This window comes from Callithrix jacchus, chromosome 6, assembly GCF_049354715.1.
Source record: "Callithrix jacchus isolate 240 chromosome 6, calJac240_pri, whole genome shotgun sequence".
NCBI lineage: Eukaryota > Metazoa > Chordata > Mammalia > Primates > Cebidae > Callithrix > Callithrix jacchus.
The window spans coordinates 128,549,948-128,568,880 of record NC_133507.1 but is presented as its reverse complement, the minus strand read 5'-3'; the positions used below and the strand labels follow the sequence as shown (position 1 = coordinate 128,568,880).

General features: G+C 40.2%; 1 protein-coding gene across 5 annotated transcripts in view; it reads left to right on the top strand.

Moving 5' to 3' along the window:
- The window catches only part of KLF7 (KLF transcription factor 7), a 91,688-nt gene that overhangs the window by 12,532 nt on the left and 60,223 nt on the right, over positions 1–18,933 (top strand). The gene's annotated exons all lie outside the window — the stretch shown is intronic.

Sequence of the window (18,933 nt, the reverse complement as noted above, 5' to 3'; positions counted from 1 at the left end):
TGGTCTCTTGAAGATCCCAGTGAGCTTGGAGAGTCCAAGAGACAATAAATGATGGAAGGCAGGGGAAAGCAAAATGCTGGGCATTGGATATGGTACTCCTTTATTTGTCCACAAGAGAACTCTCATTAAGTAATTTGTGCTTGGAACTGGGGGAGGACTACCAATTCCCATCGTCTGGGCCTAGTTTGACATCCTTGGAATTTGCTTGGCTTGTGCATGCGAATGTCCAACCCGTTCCCTTTTCTTTCTCTCCAGTCTGACTTACGACTTACATATCTTAAGTTTTCCTAGTATGCAGTTATTTTTTTTAAGAGCCAGAATTAGGCATATATAACATAATACAGTGCTGGTTACTACACCTGCCATTTCTGCCTTACCTGATGACTGAGCTTACTGCAGCTTATGAGAGTGAATCAGGTTTTATGAGATCTATAAATATCTCAGATAGGATTTTTATTTCATTTTCCCCCTTCAAATAAGACATAATGGAAGCACTCACATACATAAAGAATATTCTTTCTGTGATAAAGTAGGGTGTTTTGAATTGGCCTCTGAAAAGCAATAATTTGATGTGGTTGTTCATGTTGGGAGTTTTATGGGGGAGGGGAAGAATCATGCATATGCTGCTATAAAACTCTACGATTATATCTTCATATTTAAGGTTTAGCCTAGCACCTATGGAGAGATTTATTTCAGAGATGCCAGCCTGTGTGAAGGCTGCATTCTCTCCTTCTGTGGATTATATATTTGTGTTTTCTTAGCTACAGAGAAACCAGGGAAGGAAAGTCCCATTGGCTAGCAGGAGGTGGGCTCTCTGAAGGAACTTTTCAGTTCTTTTTCCAGTCTTTTTCTGGCTGCCCCAAGGGAGAATGTTCTCATCCTTCTCTCTACTTCATGAATTTTCCTGTGAAGATTTTCCACTACTTGATATATCTCAATTAGGTTTTTTATTCCCTGGAATTATACTTTTAAAAAAAGATTCTTAATAACCAATACCAGAAATGAAAATTATTTTTCTCACTTTTCTCTTTGAGAAACATCTAGAAGGAAACTTGAACACCTAACTTTAAAAAACATATTAAAAAAATAAGCTGTGACACAATCATTGTAAATGCCTCACTTTATCTGTTTGTAAAATGGGCTCTATTTGCCATGTCTTACTTAGGGTCATTGTAGCGAATGTAACTACAAATTTAACTGTTGTTTTTGAAAAAATCTGACTCTGAACCCTTCATTGTTTGCTTTTTTCTTTTTTTTAGCACCACCTCCCTCTATTTCTTCCTCCAGTTCTCAGTAGCTTTGTGTTTAACTAGATGGCAGTTTAATTTGTTCTTAAAAGAATAAACCACGTGAACTGAGTATACCTGAACCAAAGGTATGCAGAGGCATATGACATTTGGCTTAATGTCATTTATTTTTTTGCTGTTGTTTAACATAATTTCAGCGTGCAATTGGCTTTGCGTATACACTCCCTATTCTGTGGTTATCAAATGATGTGTCTTCTCTGGTCCTCAGTTTCTTCATGTGAACAGTGTAGGTAGATTTAGGAACACTGAGATTATCAGACATGCAGACAGTAAGCTCCTATACTGAACTGGCTTGAGGATGTTTTATTTGGCCCGCATGCATATTTCAATTCTTTTTAATTTGAATGCTTTTAGACAGATCGTGCACTTTTCAATTAACCCTGTCCCCACTATTTCCACCTCACTTCATTTCTGAGCTCTGGCCCAGTGAACATGTATTTGGGCTTGTGACTAGCATCTCTCTAAGGCATCTTCCCCTCCAAAATGTTCTGATGTGGGGACAGCCTTTATTTATCAATCATAGTTTCAAACTATCTTGCTTTCTGCTCTCACCCAGAATCCATTTGTATTTCCTTTTAGATTTCTCTGCCTTGTTGAGTGTCTTTGTTTGGGATTCTATTTTATAAAGCAATTTCCAAATCGCATCTCACTTTTTCCTAGTCATTCAGGTTCTGTTGTAGATCATCGAAATCTGGGATGGAAAAGACCATCTGGTTCACCCCTCCCCCTGCCTGGGCTTAGCAGTTGCTCTAGAGCATGTTCATTCCTTATTGGTATTTGTAACATTTTCCAATTTGGAAACTGACTCTGATTTTCCTAAGCATGCAGCCTCTTGGTCTAAGTGGGAGTAAAATGAGACAATACCAAACAATTTTTTTTTCCCCATCAGACATTCCTCATTAACAAAAAAGCCTGCTATTGTCACAGTTTCTTTTGCCACTCCTAGAAGACCCAGCTGGTCAGTTGTAGTAAAAACTCTGTGAGAGAGAGAGAGAGTGTGTGTGTGTGTGTGAGAGTGTATGTGCACGTGTGTGTGTGCACGCATGTGTGTGTATGAGTGTGAGTGCATGTGTGTGTGAGAAAAACACATAACCACTTCTTAGTTTTCTTAGTCTGACATAAAAGCATGTTGTAGAGAATTCCATTAACCCCCATAACTGCTTATTTTTTTGTGGAAGTGGATTTTATATGACTTGTTTCACCAAGGAAGTGATGCTTTTTGTGTGAAAAAGTCTAGGATATTATAATAAAGTACTTTCCTTAGAATCAAGCAATGTGTTTTCTTCCTACCCTTGGCACTCGAACACTGCCAGCAAGGCACTTGGCCTTCCTTTTCTAATGCTTTCAGGATGCTGTTCTACATTCGGGGTGTTTTTAAAAAATGTATTCTTTTATATTGACTTCCTTATATTACTAAGGATATCATTTAAGTTGACCAGATGGTGACTTTTAGGGTCATTATTTTCATGAGTTTAAAAAGCCACTTAAAAAAGAATTACTTGCTGCTGGGTGTTCTCCTTTTTTCCAACCTCTGATTACTTTTTTATTCTTTTAAAAAATTTTTGAGTGCCAAATAAAGGCCCAGGGTTATTATTTTGTGTGTGTGTATGTGTAAAAATTGTCAAAACCAATGACTATTTAACGGTGTGAATTAGCTACTTTTAAAATATTTCTGAAAAATATTTCTAAAAAGGAAGAGAGAGATAAAGAGAGGGAAAGGCAGACATTACATGGTCATAGAATCTCCTTGCACAGTTTTCCCTGCAAAAGAGAAGCAGAATGCAAACTAGTTATCCTCCTACCCAAGATGTGGCTGCTTTTTTCCTCCAGCTTTTGCATTGAGGAGCTCTTTTTTATGCCTCATATTTATAGAGACTAAGACTTTACAAATATCAGAATTTGAGGAGCACTAGACATCCCTTTCCAATCCCCTCACTCCTCCTCAATTTGAAGATGACTGGCCTGAGCTTTAAAGATCATTATTTAAGTCCAAGCCAGTATTGGGACCTCAAGAACTGTGAACTTCCTTTCAATGTTTTAAACAGATTCACATGTTAACAAAATGCATGGTGCAGCATGGCTGAGGGAACTGCTTCTCGAAGGGTGGTTTGCACTCCACAGGGCTTCATGAGCACAGTGTTGATAACACAGAACTACCCTGGGAGGCAGTTTTATTCCCATTGCTATTTTCTTTCAGTCCTTATAACTCACGGAGGCAAGAGTCAGCTTTGAGGTGCTATGTCTTTAACACCTCTCTAAGGCTTGGTAAACGCTCCTCACCCCTCTCTTTCACTCTCCCTTCCTCCCTTCCTTTCTTCCATTTTCTTTTTTTAAGTAAAGAGGACAAGTCTCATACTCAGAGCTTGTGACAGGCAAACATCTAGTTAAAAGTTTATAATATTGTTTTGGTTTTGATTTTAATTTTATGATTATCTTCTATTAATGAACAGTTGCAGGAAAAGAATTTAAAACGCATGCATGAGGCCTTAATATGTAATGTCTTAGTGAGGCAATTAAAAATAAAAATAATAGGGGAATGATTTACAGATGGAATGCTGATTTGGTAAAAATCTGTGAAGGTGAAATGAAATTGAAGTTTGAAAAATACTAGGGGCATGGGAAATTCAAGGGATTTGGCATCAGAAACCTAGAATTTAGTCCTGACTTTATAAGTATAAAACAAGGCAAGTTATTAAATTATATTTTCCCATATGAAATGCAGGGCTTATAATAATAGGATTGCTGTAATCAAATGACATATGGATGTGAGAGTGCTTTGTAAACTATCACATGCTGTACAGTGTTACTGTTTTCTGTTCTGCAATGGGGGAGGCTTTTGTTTCAATCCTTAAAGTATTACTTCTTGTTGGCTTTCTTCCTCTTTGTGATTTCTATTCAGTTTTCTGAGCAGGAACTTGGTAACTTCTGATTTGTTCCAATGGGGCTGTTACTTGTGCCTTAATTGTGGTACTTTGAAAAATTTCCCACTGGTTGTCTAAAAGGGGACGTAGAGCTTTGTAATTTATTTCATGTGTATTCATGTGTGTTTGGTTTAAACTACATTTTGGAAAGTAAACTTAGTCTGTGGACTGTAGTGTTGTACAACTATTGAATAGATATGCTTCTCTTTATTTTTTTAAGTACTTTTTTTTAAACAATGATGATATTTTACCACACTCAGACAATCATGTGCATCTGTATATGTGTGTATGTGTGGTGCATGTGGGGGAGGGTGGTGGTGGTATTCAGGGATGAAGGAAGTCTGGGTTTTGGGTAAAAGTGAGAATTCTGGGGACTACTTCTGAAAGTAGACGTCTGTGTGACTACAGTGACATTAACAACGTGCTGTCATATGTTGTTAGATGACAAGAAAATGGCGACTTACCTGGATAGGAAATCTGGTACTTACCTGGGTAGGAAGTCCTGGACTTACCTATATGTCTACTTCCATGGAAACCTGCTAGCTTATGGCACACTGGGGTCAGAGTGACAGAGCGGCATGTTGCTCTCTGAGCTGCAGACTCTTGTCCCAGCCCAGGATAAAGTTGGTAGAAGGTAACTGCAGCTCAGAAGGAAGGTTGAACTCAAATCCGAGGACCACATTGACTGTGTTGGCCAAGCCCCTGTGAACTCTTCAAATGAATATGCTGAGATTCACATACTGCTTAAGACAGGTGCCATATTGACAAGGATTGGAGAGCTCAGATGTCAGGTAAAAAGCTGCACTATTATACTGGTTGAAATGTATAATTCAACCTTAGAGTACTGGTTGAAATGGAAGCATATCTGCAGCTCTGTTTGTGAGAGGCTCTCTCGATGTCTTTCTCTTGCCAGTAACTATGGCAGGAGTGCCATATCAACAGTGGACAGCACCACCGCTGAGCAGAGTGTGAGCACAGGAGTCAGCCAGGATGGATCATCAGCGATTTCTTAAACCACTAACAGTGCTGCCAGTAGAGCAGATATGGGCAAGCCTGAGTTATGGGCCCAGGAGGCCCCTTTCTCTATGTTAGTCTGGCACCCCTGCTGAACCTCAGCAGTGATAAGTGCTAGAAAAATGTATGGCTAGTTTAGAAGACAAAGTCAGAGCCTCCCGGAGAGAGAGTGACAGGTCTGAGTGGGGATGTTGCTTTTAACAGATTTTTAATTTTTTCTCCTCAGAAAATTATTGAAGACTCATTGCCAAAAAGAAAACACACCAGTTTCTTATTACTTGCTATGAAATCAACATGACTGGGTGGGACTGGGGAAAAGAATCATTTCCCAAGAGCTGATGGAAACTGCTTCCTTTAGGTAGAACAAAGAATTGGGTGTAAGGAGACATTCCCTTGTTTTGTTGTCTTGAACAAAGAAGGACAATAGAGGACACAGGTAATGACTGGGTATATCATATATTAAGGGCACCAAGAATTCAGAGAATGGGGAATCAGGTGAGGGTGGAGGGGTAATTGGAGATCCCCCTCCAGTTGGGTAATTGTTCTTTGCCCAAAGCAGACATTGGCAAAGGAAAAGTCAGAGAGCAGAAGTGATGAAGATGGCCCCTGGGAATCAGGCTGGTAATGCCAGTGAGGGAGGCAGGCACAGTATAAGACACTAGAGAGTGGTAGGAACCGTGGTGTTTAGAAAATATAGACCCTATCTAAAGGGGCAGCTGTCACTCAGCTCTAGTCAAATGCTGCTCAAAAGAGATGCGGGACCTTTTGGTCTCAGATCTTTTGGTATTTTAACAGAAGCTAGAAATCTGAATTTTTATTTCAAGTCCCCTGATTTAAGAAAAAAATGGGCAAAATGAAAATATTATATATGACAAAAAAACCATGGTGGGCTGGATCTGTCCACTGGGCTACCAGGATTTTAGCTCATCTGTCTTTTTTGGGTTGAGTAGCTCTGTCTTTATAAATCTACTCAAAGCGGAAGCTTGCATGTAGAATGACCACGGGAAACAGTACCACCCGGTGGGTTGGGAGGAGCCTCTCTTGCTGTACCTGACTGAGTAGACCCTAGGTCAAGTCGAGTGGGTTCCTGAAGCTCACAGCTTCCATTTGCCCTGGCTCCAGACTTCCATGGGTAAGTGAAGATGAAGAGGGACAGGAATGTCAGCCTCTCAACCAACTTCTGTAGGGATTTGTTGGGACATACCTTTGGCTCAAACTTTGACATGAGAAATTCAGTTCTGGGGTCAGGAATGTGACAAAACACTTGAGTATGTGGCTGGATTTTTGCCACCAATATGATTTGCCGGGAAGTGTTGCCATAAAATGCTTGAGATTGTGAATTGAACAGACTCCCCATCTGGAGAGCCATACCTTTCTCTGTGAAATTAAATATTTATATACTTTTAAGGTTTAGTTTTGATTTTTAAAAAGCAGATAGAAGCTTATTCAACTATTTTAAAAAATGCTTCAGATCAAGGGGTAACATTCCAAGTTCACTACAGTTAGCTTTATTGGAAAACATGGTTTTGTCCTTTAAAGAAAATAAAACACATCCTAAAACATTTCAAGAACTGGCTGATGTTACAGCTTTGGCCAGCTGAACCCATCGAAGCTGCTGAGGCCAGGAGCTCATATTAGTATCCCGCATATTGTGTTATACAGGGGTTTTTCCAGCTTCTCCCAATGTAGCTATCCTAAGATGTATTTTATTTTGAGGGCTTTCTCTGAGGGAACTGGGTGGGTGTGGTAGTAAGAACACTTAGAAAAGAGGGGTGAAACCTTTAAGGGGGAAGGGGAGCCATGGCAGAAGGTGGAGTAGGGGATAGAAGCCTCTGACTCCCCCACCCCAGCCGCTCTGCACCTGGGGCCTTTCAGCTGTTAAAGTGAAAAGTCAATTATCTTCTGGAAATGAGGAAAAAAAGAAGGAATAAAAGTGTCTATTATATATGCTGATATGCATAACATTTCAAATAAAAGGATATATAAGCACTTGACAAATTGAGGGAGAAGGAGAGGAGAGTATTAGGGGACAAAGAAAGGGAAATTTTTACTTTTTATACCTTTCTGTTCTGTTTAAATGTTTTTGACCTTCATATATGATCATTGCTTTTAATGTTTTTAAGAGCTATTTGGGTGATGGGATGGTAGACCACATATGTTATCATGTGTTTCTGTGTTTTGAAATTTTATTTGTTAACTTAAAAAATAGCAAGCATCTTAAGAGGACCAATAATTTGGACCATTAACCACTGTCTATAATTATAGTACAATTGCTGTTCTTTTAATGGGGGCAACAAATTTGCCACACTTCACCCCTCTCTTAACCTATTTGAGAAGATAGTGTAGGAATCAGACAGAGGTCAAATATCACCTTTATTATTAATGAAACTGGATTTATACCCAATTGTCAAGTGCAGTCTCAATCTAGCTTCCTCATACTTACCCTGGGGCCAACCTCTTCTAGCTCATGGGCCAGTTCATACCATGGGAAAGTATATGTTGCAATGAACAGCAGTTTGCAAGGAATCTCTACACTCTACCTGTCCTATCTGGGCATCAGTGGGGCATTCATGTTCTGGCCCCAAGCTGCTGCCCCTATTGAAGAGAGCAGAGTAAAGCCTTCCAGAAAAGACATCAGATGGGAGACGAATGAGCCATGCACTGTTTTTTCCTTTTTCTGGGTTTTGTTCTTCTTTTCTTCCAATGGTCCAACACTTTCTCTCTTGAACAGGAATAAGAGAGAAAGGAAGTCCAGAAGGCTTACTTCCAGGATACCCTGGAAGATACTTACTTGTGGGAGTGGAGATCCCCGAGGGAAACAGGACAAGAGAAAGGGTCCCCTACGGAGAATGGAGACTGACAGAAGAGGGAATATTCCAGTGGAGATAAAGTGGAGGGTCCAGTGAAGCAAGGGGAAGGGTCAGGTTCAGAAAGCAAGACAGGAAGCAGCAGTGACAGCTTTACATTGGTCTGACTTAGGGGAAAGGGGCAAGGGCATATTGTCCCAGGCCTTGGTACTTGAAAAGCACAGGCCAGAAAGTGGCTGGGAGTGGTCAGGGGAGAGGAGTGATCCAGGATATGCTAAATTCTGGTGTGTCTTGAATTCCCCCAAAGTCACCTGCAAGAGAAATGGAGAGAATTTGAGGAATATAGATGGTAGCCTCAATGGAAGGAAGGGTGGTATATATGAAGAAACAGGAGAATCTCAAAAACACCCTGGTTGCATAGAGTGCTTTGTCCTTGATGTATTCACCTGTCTACTTGCCTGTTGGCCGCTTTACATCAGAATGTTATTTCCTTGTAGTCCCGCAGTTGACTGGCCTTTGCTGGATCAGGGTCCATCACCCATCAGCAAGGGATGAAGACAGTAGAATAGTCATGCTCATTCATAATAAACCATTGCAATTCTTGAGAAAGAAGTAGCGAATGTTGAATTTCATCGCTGTAACTTATTTCTCTTTGGTGATTTTTTTGGTTCTCTTTCTCTAATTCATTTCTCCACCCTTCTCCTTCCCTTCCTCATTCATTATCTCTTTCTTTCTTTCCTGGTGTCCTTCCATGTGCCACGCACTGTGCTGGGTGCTGAGGATCAGTGGTGAAGCAGACATTGTCACTGCTCTTGTGGAGCTTAAAGTTTAGGGGTAGACTTGGAAGATAAATAAACACAGACATTTACATTGTGATCGGGATATAAGGGAAAGATTCCAGTGCCAGGAAAGAATATTCCTTAGTGACATTCACACTCACATCTGACATGATCTAGAATATTTCTACTCATCTTCCCAAAAATGTTCTTCTCAAAACTTTTTATTGGAAGTTTACAGTTACCACTCAAAAGGAATCTAAAATGGAACAGACATTTGAGAAGACTTACAACTTTCAGGTACCTGTATTTCATTTATAATTAGTCTCTTTTTAGGTTTTATAACTTCCCATCCATGTATCTACCTGTAGTTTTCATCTTGCTAAGCAAAAAAGTTGTCATACTTTATACAGTAGGTATATTTGCTAGTGCTGAATAAATGTATTATTGTTTAAAGGTTCTTTAAAAAAAAACCTCAACTTCTTTCTTAGTATATTTATAGTATTTCTTACATTGGAAAAAAATGAGGGAAATAAAGAATAGGAAAAGTTATTGGGTCTTTCCATGTTACATATTAAATCATGTCAAATAAGATTTTGACTGAGCCTGCCAGTAAGGCCTTAATGATATGTTACTGCACAATGTTTTCTAACAAAGTCAATGTGTAAGCAATAAGTAGTTATGGTCATCAGTGGTGGCACTTTGTTTTTACAATGTAGATGTGATGAGAGTTCCATTCCTTAAGTTCTGTCCCAGAACTGACTGGTGGGATCTCATTGTTCCTGTTGACAGAGTGAACAATGTCAATGCATACATCAGGCTGTGTTTGTCTGATTCTGGCTTGGTATGTGACTAAAGGGGAGAAAAAAACCTTTCTGGGAAGCGTGATGCTTCTTTAACAGCAAATGGATTGAATCGATGCAAGTCTGATTTGCAACGGGGGTGCCTAACCTTCCATCTAGAATCAAATGCCAGAATTGGAGAAGCCGAAGCCAACCATGACTTCATAAAGATAAGACATTTACTTGATCTGCATGACTGGAGGAAGGATTTGGGGATTAAGATTTGTTTGAAAACTTTGTTGGTTTACCTTTAATGTCAGCAGATTTGCTGCCCTGCAGTGACAGATACCGAATCTGCTTAGGGATGGTAGCAGGATGACAGAACCAGCACAGATCTTCGAAGTAAGGGGAAGACTGAGCCAACCTGTGTTCATTGGGTTTCATGGGAGTTGGTGATACTGACTTGGTGATAGAGGCAGTTGTCTTGGGTCATATGACCTATGAGAGGGAAACAGTGACCCAGCTGGATGGGAGTCCTAGGCAAATCAGAAGGAACGCAAAGATAGGGTTGGTGGTGTCATTTCCATGAAGTAGACTATTATTTCGTTCTGTTGAAAAATTTGTGAGTGTTCATTTGGGTACTTGTTGAATGAAAATGAAAACCAGTGAAAAATGATTGACAGTGGATGCTTTAAAATTTGTGACTGCAGATGAAGGAGCATCCCATTTGTATGGCACATTTAAAACTTCTGCCTTAGGTTAGCCCATTGACATGACTTTTCACTCACTGGCATTTTGGAAGTCTGCGCTGAACGACAGCTCTCTGCCACCCAGCCTTTGCTCAGTCTAGCTATCCTTTTTTTTCCCCCACTGTGACAACTCCTAGACCGGGACCAGGATTTTTATGGGAGCTTCTCTACATTGTGTTCATCTGTTGCGCTTACACAGTAGTTGCCTCCCTTGAGTTAAGACTCTAATGAAGCATCCTTTCCCCTGGAGCCAGCCTGCCCCTCCCCTGGCCTCTCTGTCTCCACCAAGGCACAGAGCGAAGCCCTCTCTTATGATATTGCAGAATTAATAATGCTGCTCTATTGGTTTTGTGAGCCTCTCAGTCACAGGGGGAATGTGTGGGGGATGGGTCCCAAGCTGGAAGTGTGCTTCCTCCAACTCTCTTTCCAGCCCGGAAGCTTTTGTTTTGAATCTGGAAGCTTCAGACCAGGGCTGGATTTCCAAAGGTCAAATACGCCTGCACATTTTGTCCTTAATGAGTGAGCCTTGCCCTAGAGCCCTCACTGAAGGTGCCTGCCTTGAATCTGAGTAGTAGCCACAGAAGCAGTTGCTCCACAGCCAAATCCATTTGCCTGACGCTCCACCCTTGAGAGAGCCCCCACGAGGGTTACTGGCCAGGAGAATGTGGTCATAAATGCATGTCTACAGGAATGGGTGAGGTTTCCTCTTTGCTTAGAAAGCCAGAAAAACATCAACAGAGAGAGGCTGCAAAGCAGAAAAACATACCCAGGACCCGGACCTTCAGTTCCCTCAACTGACAAAACATTTGAGAGTTTTAAATAGAAACAACACAACTTTTTTTTTTTTTTTTGGTAAGTGGAGAGATTTTTTTTCATGTCATTTCTTCCTTTTGTTCTTCTCTTCCTTGTTTTCTTGTCCTCCTCCTTCTTCTTTTACATTAAACCTTACACATGAAGATCAACTGATCTCTGAGGAACTAACGTTCCTTTTATTTGTTGATGAGAATTTCTTAACCCATTGTTGATCTTTTTGCTTCAGCTACCAGGCAACTCAGAGAGGAATTTAATTCTGTGCTTGATCCAGTACCATTGTATTTTAACTATTTTTTAAAATTTCCATCTTTTTGGGGTTTTGTCCTCATTTTGTTATGTTTTTGTTGTGTTGTTTTTTTAATTGGGAATATAAATCTGCAAAAGAGAATGCCTCAAATAATTTCTTTGACATTTAGGTTCAGGAATATCACTTGGTGACATTAATATGGCTACTGGGCTTCACTAGTATCTTTTGAGCTCTTTAATCTTTCCCTGAGTTATCAGTGAGGCTCTAGAGAAACAACGACTTCCTTTTAGAAGTGCATTGGCAAAGCTGAGCCCAGAGTGAACCAACAACGTAATTGTCAGCCAAAAGTAGGAGACATTTTTTAGGACCTGGCGGTGCATTTCTTGCTGCTCTGTAACATGTATCCCATGGATCAGAACCCTAGACTGCTCATCCTTTCACAGACACAGTGGGGCTTTCACCTCTTTACACCCTTGCTCATATTGTATGTGCTTTTAAGAATGTCATTGCTCCCTTTCTCCACTTAGCAAAAGTTCACTCACTTGCCAAAGTCTATTTCAAAAGGTCTTCACTGACCTCTGTAAAGAGAGTGAGTGGGTTCCTTCTCTGTGTTGCCATAGCACTTTATTCAGCGTAGTTCTTAGTCACGTGTGCTGTGTTATCTTTAATTGCATGTATTTCTATCCCTCTCTTCCTATGATACCATGGCAGGTGTTGAGCATGGAGACTCTCTCCAGCATGGAGTCTCATATAAAGTGGAAGCTTAGTAAGTAATTGTTGAATTAATTTGAAAGAAGAAGATAACAGACCCTGCCCCTGAAAGGCCCTCAGAGTTCAAACAGTGTCACCTGTTTATCTTAGAGTTCTTCCTCCCTAGGCATTACCTTATTGGGCAAAATCTACCAATCTCCCAGTCATCTGAGAGAAGAGCATGCGGTGAGAAATAATAGTAGCCCCTAATCAAGTTTTAAAAAAAAATTCATTGAAGAAGTATTTATTTAGCAGCTATTGATTATGTCCAAAAGAAGTTTAAAGCTAGGTGCCAGACCTCAAGGCTCATTGGATTTGTCAGAGCTCTTGCCTCTTCCTGTTTGACATTTCATGATGCCTTCTCTACAGATCTCATTCTTGTGATAAGATTCTTACTGAGCTCAGGGATTCCAGACGAGTACTGTGGGGCAGGAGAAGCTGAGCAGAGGCCGAATGAAAGTGCAGCTCATCATATTTCCTCCAGCTGGGTCTCTCCTCAAATAAGGAATTTCTTAGGGAAACCCTGTGGGATGTGAGGCTTAAGGTTCTACAGCTGGTAACTACCCTAAGAGACAGTTACGTCATACCATAATTTGGATCCAAAGGGAAGAAAGAATTGCCCAAATATGCCTCTGTTTTTTTCTTTTGCCTCTTCTTTCATTTGGAACAGAAGGCTCAGATTGGTGCTGTGGGCCCTTTGCTTGCCTCATGCACTCTTTAACTTTTTAAAATTAGTTACCAACATTTAAAAATTGGGGAGATTTCATATAAACCCCAAAAGATTTTGGCTTTCTTTAAAAGCACTTGCCAACTCTGGACCTCTGTTTTCCACATGATATGGATGAGCTGGTGCTATGTAGCGACTTCCCCTTTTAGATTGTATGTGCTATCCAGTTTACCACAGTCCCCACCCCTCCCTATTGTCATATTCCTTGACTGTTTCACTAATGTATATTCTGCTCCTGGCCCCTGAATGTGTTTGAGTTTGACTCCTAACCTAGATTTATTAGATGGTGTGTTACCTTTTAGAGGAAAGCATCCTCAGAAAGAACATCTATCTACTACAGCACCTTAAGGACAGGTATGTGGTCTTGTATCATGGGACCTTGTCTAGGAAACTGAGCAGAAACTGCAGTCCAGAGTCTGAAGTTAAGATACCTGGAGCCTGGCACTCCTATAAGTAGAGGGATCAGAGTAGGGCATTCCATTTTCCTCATACCCTGCTTTTCTAAACAAGATTTGGTCATGAGAAATTTATTATATTCACAGAGTATTTTCATGACATTGGGAAGGATGTATAGAGAGTCTATTTTGTATAGCTAATATGTAGTCTATTTTACTAATACTTTTGGTTTCCGCATAAAGAAACCAGAGACAAAGATGAAATGACTTGAGGAAGTGCGTAGAGCTAATTACGTAGAAGGAGCTGGTAGAAGTCATCTGACTTTTGTCTGTGTTCTCTCCCTGACTCCACTTTGTCTTTTATTTTACATACTTATAAAAAGTCTCAAAGTTGAAGGATTTGGTGTCCAAGACTGATCAGGTATCCCTTACAATGAGATACTTAGTCGCCTGATTTTTAACAAAGATGGTCTTCTACCACAATACATTTCTGAATCACAATAGTCTTCCTCACCCACTAGCCCACTCTTCTTTTTAGTCTGTTACTAACAGTGATTATTGACACAACCACTTGAATATTTAGGCTCCATGTAGGGAGCAGGGCCAAGTGTAAATTGTGCCCTTTAGGTGATCTGCTTCCCAGAGTTTGATGGATTCTCTTGGTTAGAGGTGTGTTACTGAAGGGAGCAGCTGCTGGCATCTAAGATTTTTATACAGGAATGAGATGCTTACCGTTCATCTGTTTTCCATTGCTCCTATTTTTCCTCCTCTTTTTGTTGCTTCTGTTTTTCACATGCTTTTTTTCTCTTTCTCTTGCTGCATTTTCTGTTTTGAACAGAAGGGATGGGTGATTGATAATACTGGTTTTAGAAAATGCACTAGTCTCTAAGGACTTGGAGAAAAATGTTGACTTATTTAGTCCAATTTGTATTTGCATATTTATTAAAATTAGAAAATGTTTTTAAAAATGTTGGATAGCAGGTTCAAATCCCCCCTTAAAAAATTATATAAATTTGAGTTTCTATGTATTTGGTATTAATCAAATAAATAAAATATGGTCTTCAATAAACTGTATTTATAAGTTTTCTAAATTCAAATCTTAAAAAATGATTCTCTTTCTTTTCCTCTCAATAACTACACTTGATGTTGACAGGTTGAAATATCTGAAATCCCATTTGCTTATAACAATTCAACCAAGACATGGAATGACCAGAGAAAACCCGGAAATTGTATGATTAAGGGTGTTGTCAAAACTGAGACCATTCACCCCAGTCTTACTAGGAGAGATTACATAGAGAAATGTAGTTGAAAAGCTTATGAAATAAGGTTTGGAATCTGGTGGTGTTTCCAACTTGAGAAGATCCAAAATTTTCATCAGGAATCCTTATTTTTTCAAGGTACTAAGAAATGATGGTTTGTGGATTCTTAAGAGTGTTTTCAGATCCTTGGTGGAAAGTTCAGGGTTGGACCAGAAAAAACCTAATTGTTGGTAGCTAAGAAACTTTTCATTCTGTTTCTGGTCTTTTTGGTAGTATGGTTACAGAACAGTGAAAAACCCGGTTTCCTTTACTAAGTTAGGTTCCCCATAAATAGGATGGGGATTTTAATCTTTGCTGCCTGTTAGAGTCACACAGGTGGACTCCAAGGTTACAAGATTGCAAGGTAAGTATTGATAAGCATTTTCAGATGCTTTTCACAAAAGAATTCTCTGTAAAAGAAAAAAGAAGTATATGTCATTTCATATGGAATGGATTGGAAAAGTCCCATTTTCACTTGGGTGTTATAGTTGTTATAACTTTGTTCCTGTTTCTTTCAGCCTGTTTTCTAGAGAAAATGGAAGGGTTCTGCAGGTCTCTGATTCAGTGAATCATGGGCTGAAAGCTCAAGGTGTGCTTTTAAAACTGTGAGGATGAAGCATCCCCTACCTTAGCAGAAATGGTCCTTTTATTCACATAGTTGTTCGCAAATCCTGATAGTGTAGATGTCATTTTCATTTTCTTTTCCAAAAAAGCACACGCACGGAAGAACTCAGGTTATTGAAGATCAAGCCAAATAAATGACTTAAGTTTTGTGGCAGTCACAGACACAGACACAAACATCAGAATATCTCCTTAATTAAAGCAGTGGCTCTGCTGGGGCCTACATTCCAGGATTCTCAGCAGAGAAAACATGTTTTCTTTATAGAGGAGTTTTATTAGCAGCAATGTTCCGGTATGTGGTTCAGGTTAATTAATGATGTAGTCAGACTGGTGTCTTGCCATGAGTTTTATTTGAGTAAGTAGGGCACTAGGAAATTGTATTGGCATATCTTGTCATGCCAAAAAAGAATTCTTAATTTGGACCATTAAAATACATTGCCATGAGATCTGTCAACAAGGTAGTTGAAGAATTCTTAATGTGAATACTGCCTTAGACTAAGAATCAACTCACCATTAACTTGAAGTAGCAGATGCAGTGGTTTCAATGAATATATGCTCTTCTGAAATATTTTTTTTGGCTGAGATGATTGAGACCTCAAAAACCCAGACCACCCACAAGCTCTGGTGGAGTTGACCTTCATTGTATGAGAAGATTTGTACCAAGGACCACTTTTTTCCCATGAGAGTTTTTATTAATTTTAAATCATGATGGTGTTTTAAAACTTAATTTGTGTTGTGCATATGTAGCAACCTTCCTTGGAGGTTGAAACAACAAAACAACTGGATTGGAAATTAGATTTTCCTCCTTATGCTGCTAATGTAGTTCTTGCTCCATTGGGATTTCCCCTTTGCATGGGCTGATGATTTCTTTGAAACTGTATGGAAATTGGTTCAGACAGGAACAAAGGGGAGAGGGGATGGCAGTGATGATTCAAATTAGTGTCTCTTCTTCAATGAGAGTCTGCTGCGCCTGAAAGTGCATGTCATTCGGTATCAGTCAAGCCACATAAGGTTAAGTGAGGCGCCAGAGCTACTGGAATCCAAACTTCAGGGTCTCAGCACTTGATTTTTCCCTGTCATGTTGGGTTGAATTGTTAATTTGAAATCCGCAACATTGTAATGGGGTTCAGAATTGGGCTAAGCACAGTTTTACTTTTCTTTACATGATGGAACATCAACTCTTCCTCTCTCCCTCATCTCTCCCAGCCAGCATGGGAAAGATTCCTATTGCCTGACATAATGAGTAAGAAAAAGAACAGCTTTGTGACTCTGGGGACAACGAAAGACGTAGAGAGAAAGGCATCCAAAATACATTAAAGAGAATCTACACTTCATTGACAGTGGCACACATGCACACGTGTATGTACACACACACACTCACAGGAACCCTGTACTGCTTATATTCCATATTTCTACCCTCCGCTCTTGCCTAGTTCAAACTTTATACCCCTTTAATTGGATTTTGGCTCACTTCCAGGTTCAATGTTTGAGGGTTCTGTATCTGTGAAATAATGATCCTGAAATAAATAGCACTTCTCAGTAAAGGTATCTTTTCATGTAAAATTCTTAAAGGGAGTGGAAGAGAAGGAAATGCTTCCATGTTTAGGAATTTATGGCAAAGACGCCAGGATGGGCCCACATAGGAATTTTGAAGGACCTCACTTGTGTAAGTGGCGTGTGGGGCTTACAGAAAACACAAGTCCTCACCAACTGATAGGTTTGAATGGACCTCTTCTTTTAAGGACCTTTCATGTAAGGACTGATAGAAGTGGGGCTGCTAATGTCAGGGACCGAATTGCTGTGACCCTCAAGTGCTTTGGAGACCAGTGGCTGGAGTTGCCTTTCTCAGGGAGATCCTGTTAGGTGATAGAAATGAGAATAAAGTGGGTTGAGCCTCTCTCTTTGATCTGTTCCCCCAGGATACCAGTTAATAAGCAGCCATCATGCAGGTGAGGAGAGGGGAGGGGTGGGTTTTGTTCATGTGAGTGAATGCGTGATGCAATATAGACTGCTGAGGAGAAAAGCTCTCTTTTTGTCTCTTTGAAATGGGCAGCCACGGGCACCCACAACTGACCTCTCCACCCTGAAAAGAGGATCTCTTTGGCTTCTGTCTGATGAGTACGAATCAGCAAGTACCTTCTCTGGGCAAAAACTCGAACTGAAGTGAAATGATGAGGGAGCCTTTTGACCTAATAAGGTGGGCATTTTAGGATACATTTTCTGGCCGGAGACACCAGTTGAAGTGTTCCTTGGAGTTTCAGGATTGATGAGTGACTTCATTGCTTCATTGCTTCATTCAACTAGTATGTTTTGGGTGTCTTTTCTAGGTACTGTGCTGGGTGCTGGGGATTCAGTGCTGCATAGACTAAGTCCCTATTCTCCTGGAACTTCCATTCTAGTACGGAAAGATAAATGATCAGCATGCAAACAAATAATTTAGACCTTTTCAGGAGTTGTTAAGTACTAAAAAGCAAATGAAATGACGTAGTATGATGAAGAATGAATGGGCCCTTTGGGCTAGTTTCTCTAAGCAGGTCAAAGAAGGACTCTTTGAATAGGTGACAATGAAGCTGAGACATAATCCATTAAAAGGAAACAGGTGTGCAGTGACCTTGGGAGTCTGTGTTCTGGGATGCGGCTGGAGTGACTAGGGCTCTGAGAGAGGGATGAACTGGGTGCATTTGTGCAAGGAGTGTGGTGTCTGATGGGGAGAAGAGAGGAGTAGGGGAGAGTAAGGTCAGATCATGTGGGTCTGGTTTGCCATGGTAAGGAACTAAGAGTGACGATAGGCCACTGAAGGATTATCAGCAAGAAGTTTGAGCTAGAAGAAGGCTTTGAGAGTGTGGGTCATCTATTTTTTCAGGGAAGAAAGTGAAGTCTCTACTCAGATTCAGTAGTTTGCTGGAAAGGGGAGGGGTGGTATAGGAAAGGGAGGCACCAAACCTGATTCCCAGGCTAGAGTTTGTTTCACCAATAAAAAATGACAGTTGAAAATAGTGTTTTGTTCACTTGTCTTAATTACTTTTCTTCCTGTTGGTTTCTGGAGACCAGAGGAGAAAAGAGGAAGGCAGAGGGAGAGGGGCAAGGAGACAGCTTTTACTTCCCACACAGGTGCATACTCTCAGGGCTACCCTGTGAACCTAAATTGGCCTATCTGTGTAGAAATCCGGATCTATCCCAGACAGTAGCATTAAAAAAATTTTTTTTCAAATGAAAAATATTAGAGACAAGCAAATAACACCTATAGTTACATCTGAAAATACTGATGTGTTCTACCAGAAATGTTGATAATAAACACGTGCACACTGTTTCTGATGTTCCTTTGGTGACCAAGGAAGAATTTCTGGCTTTCGTGATACTCTTGAATCTCTTTCTACCCAGGATTGTGATCACTGTTGACTTTCAATTCGATTGTTTGTCTGAGAGTTGATTCAGTCATTCATTCATTCATTTGTTCTACAAATGCTTCAGGTGGGTTACAAGTAAGGCACAAGTTTGGTATATTTGAGGAGTCACATTCTCATGAAGCGTACATTTTAGATGCTATGAGGCTTGTATGGTGAAGCAGGAAATTAAACCTTGATAGCATCCTGTAAACGTGGATTATTGAGTGTCTTAGGGCTTTTAATAAAGGCCATGAGGTCCCTGTCAGAGGAGGGTTCAAAGACCACTTTCTTCCAGGTTCTCCAAACTCTTTCTTTTTAACACCTAATTGACAGCAGAGCT